The sequence below is a fragment of the Henckelia pumila genome, chromosome 1 (assembly GCF_033568475.1).
Source record: "Henckelia pumila isolate YLH828 chromosome 1, ASM3356847v2, whole genome shotgun sequence".
In the NCBI taxonomy this organism is placed as follows: Eukaryota; Viridiplantae; Streptophyta; class Magnoliopsida; order Lamiales; family Gesneriaceae; genus Henckelia; species Henckelia pumila.
Window position 1 is genome coordinate 75,984,073 of NC_133120.1, and position 3,854 is coordinate 75,987,926.

Below are 3,854 nucleotides of genomic sequence, written 5' to 3' on the forward strand. Positions count from 1 at the left end.
ATGCATGCAAATATTGGGAATAATTCCCTTGATATCAGAAATTGACCAACCCAACGCAGATTTAAATTTTCTCAAAACTCTTAATAATTTATCTTTTTCATCATGAGTAAGAGAAGATGAAATAATTATCGGGTTAGTCGAATTTTCTCCCAAAAATGCATAACATAAATGACCAGGTAGTTCTTTCAATTCAGGAGTAGAAACTGATACCTTTTTTTTGACTTCCGAAGACAATGATTCAATTTTTTCTTGGCCATCTTTTTCCTTTGGCAAACTTTCAAGAGCGAGAAATTGCTCTCTAAGTTCCCAATCATCCCCATCAAATTGGGTTATGGAATTTATTAAGCACCTCGCCAAAACATCCTCCAATTCCAATCCTGCACAAAAATTATTCTCATAAGAATTAGATAAATCAATGCGATTACAAGAATGTACCTCATCTTGGTATTTCATGGTTTTATAGATATTGAAAGTGACAGCATCACCACCAACTCGTAGAGTTAGTTCACCCTCCTGCACATCAATTAACGCTCTGCCAGTCGTCAAGAATGGTCTCCCCAAAATTAGAGGGACATCTTGATCTTCTTCCATATCAAGAACTACAAAGTCAGCAGGAAAAATAAACTTATCTACTTTTACCAGTACATCTTCCACAACTCCTCTAGGATAAGTAAGAGAACGATCAGCCAATTGCAGAGTAATCGTGGTTGGTTTCACCTCACCAAGCTCCAAAGACCTGAAAATAGACAAAGGCATTAAATTAATACTTGCACCTAAATCACATAATGCCGTATTAACAGTCGCACCACCAATAATACAAGGAATAGTGAAAATCCCTGGGTCTTTCAGTTTCTGTGGCAATTTTTTTTGTAGGATGGCGCTGCACTCCTCTGTCAACTTCACTGTTTCAAACTCTTCAAGCTTTCTCTTCCTCGCCATCACGTCCTTCATGAATTTAGCATAGTGTGGCATCTGCTCCAAAGCATCAGCGAATGGAATATTAATATGAATTTTCTTGAAGATGTCAAGAAACTTAGAAAACTTCTCATCCAACGCTTTCTTCTTGAACCGTTGAGGATATGGTAGAACAGCTTCTGGCACAAGCGGTTTCTCAGGAACAACTGCAGACTTGCTGGAATTTTTGCTATCAGAATTTTCGGACTCCACCACAATCTCTTCAACTTCCTCATCATCCACTGCCTTTGGATTATCAGTCCCAATTTCTTTACCACTTCTAAGAGTAACAACCTTACATTGCTCCCTAGGATTAACCTCAATATTGCTAGGAAACACACCTCTCTGCTGATTATTCAATGCATTAGCCAGTTGACCAATTTGTGTTTCAAGATTTTTCATAGAAGCGCTCACATTGGTCAAGTGTGTCTCCATACTGTCAAGCCTATTTTCATTCCTCTTAAATCTTGTGGATGATTCTGCAATAAAATTACCCACCAAATCTTCCAACGATGCCTTACCCTCACCATTCTGAGTATTGAACCCCGGTGGAGGATTCAACACATTCTTATTGTTTGCATAAGAAAAATTCTCATGATTACGCAAACTAGGATGATACTGATTGGGTACAGGATTACCTCGATAATTGTTGTAATTCCTGTTGTTCACATATTGAGCTTGCTCCACACTCTCAAATCCATCAGCAGAATTTACGGCAGTCGCCAGTGATGCTGTCTCAATAGAACTTTGATTCCCTTAGGTCAGTGCAGCCAACTGTGTAGAAATAGTAGCCATCTGAGCAGTCAAAGCAGTGAATGCATCCACCTCATGAATTCCAGCAGCAGGCTTCCTTATTGCAGATCTCTCACTCGGCCACTGATAACTGTTAACAGTCATTTGCTCAAGCATCTCATAAGCCTGTTCAGGAAATTTAGAAAATATCAAACCTCCAGCTGCAGCATCCACAAAAATACGAGTTGGCCCATTCAAACCATTGTAGAATAATTCAATCTGTTTCCACTCCGGAAAATTATGGTTTGGACACTTTCTAAGCAACTCCTTGTATCGCTCCCAGGCTTCATACAACTGCTCAAAATCTTGCTGTTTGAATGTAGTAATATCTATTTTCAACTGAGCCGACTTAGCAGGCGGGAAATACTTAGCCAGAAATTTGGAAGCCATATCATCCCATGTAGTAATACTCCCAAGAGGTAGGGATTGCAACCAACTACGAGCATTGTCCCTAAGAGAGAACGGGAACAATCGTAGTTTGATGGTGTCCTCAGTAACACCATGAATCTTTACTGTGTCAGCAATCTCTAGAAAAGTACGCAGATGCAGATTTGGATCTTCAGTAGCTGCACCCGTGAACTGATTCTGCTGCACCATATTAATCAGAGCTGGCTTCAATTCAAAGTTATTCGCCGTGATGTTTTGCCGAGCAATCCCAGAATAATGTGTATTGATCACCGGTCGAAAGTGATCTCTGATCGGCACCTGAGCATTATTGACAGCTCTTTCCCTTCAGCCATTTGTTGCAACTCTTCTCTTCTAACTTTTCGCAAAGCTTTAGCAGTTTTCTCGATTTCTGGATCAAAGAGCAGTGAGTCGTAACTTTGGCTTTTTCGCATAAACTGCATAGACAGGAAAAAATTAAAATTAGAACCAACAAATAAAATAAAATGCTCTAAATCAAAATTAAGACTAATTAGCATAATTTAATATAAATTAAATAAAATTCAGTCCCCGGCAACGGCGCCAAAAACTTGTTGCGTGTTTTTCGCTCGCAAGCGCACGATGTCAAGTTATAATACATGAATTTAAGTCCAGATCGTTCCCACGGAGAATGAATAAATGATATTATATCAAATATTTGCAACTAATATAATCCTAATCCTATGTAGAGCTACGAAGTTGATTTGATTTTTATAAAACTAAAAGTTGCACAAAACAAAATTAAATAATCACGAGTTTACGAGAGAAAAATTCAATAAGCGATGAATGCTAGAGGTTCGACTTCACTTGAATGTACACCATAATTTATTTCTAATGATTGTTCAATTATAAAATCTTCTAGTTTATTAGCCAAGAATCCCTATTATTTTCTACTACCTCTCTCGAGTGTCAAGCAGAAATTCGTATTCAATAACAAACTCAATATCTCTATCAAAGTTCAATTATTAAATCCGTTAAATAGCACAAGAATTCTTATAACGACTTCTATGGAGTTATATGCCTCTCGAACAGTATAAACACCAAAGATGTATTTTTCTATGTCATATTCGAAATCTCCTCTCTCGAGTGATAGATTCTAAATAAAATATCATTCAATCTATGACCAATAATTTGAAAGCATTAAGACCAGGAAAACACAAATAAACTGTGCGAAGAAATTTAAATATATAAATCAAAATATGTCAATCATGATTTCCAGTCAAGATCCGTCTACCTCTAGACTAAGAAATTAGTTCATAACGCAATTCAAAATCAAATAATACATGTTTGTCCAACAATGCATAAACTAAGAAAAATAGAGTTCAAGAAGAAACTAGAACGAATTAGATTGAAGCTTCTCCGTCGCCGGATGCCGCCGTCTTTAGTCTTCGTACCAAATTCTCGAGCTCTTGTGCACTTCCAATCGCTCAATAGCCGTCTTATGCTCTGAAAAACTCTCTCTAACCCTCGTATCCTTTAGAATAAGCCTTAAAATCCTTTCTTAAACTCGATCAAAAACTTTCCAAATTTTAGGATTGCGCAGCGCTGGAGCGCCCGTCCAATTTCCTCAATAGCGCTGGAGCGCTGGTTTGATAGCGCTGGAGCGCTATTTCCTCGACTTTTCACCCTTCGGAAGACTCCGTGTAGCGCTGAAGCGCTTGGATTGTAGCACTGGGGCGCTAGTC

General features: G+C 38.2%; 1 non-coding gene across 1 annotated transcript; it reads left to right on the forward strand.

Annotated features, from left to right (window-relative positions):
• The first annotated feature begins 1,981 nt into the window (after positions 1 to 1,981).
• LOC140876790 (small nucleolar RNA R71) lies at positions 1,982 to 2,087 on the forward strand. The gene has a single exon (XR_012149023.1). It is a non-coding gene; the product is annotated as a small nucleolar RNA R71 (small nucleolar RNA).
• The last annotated feature ends 1,767 nt before the right edge of the window (positions 2,088 to 3,854 follow it).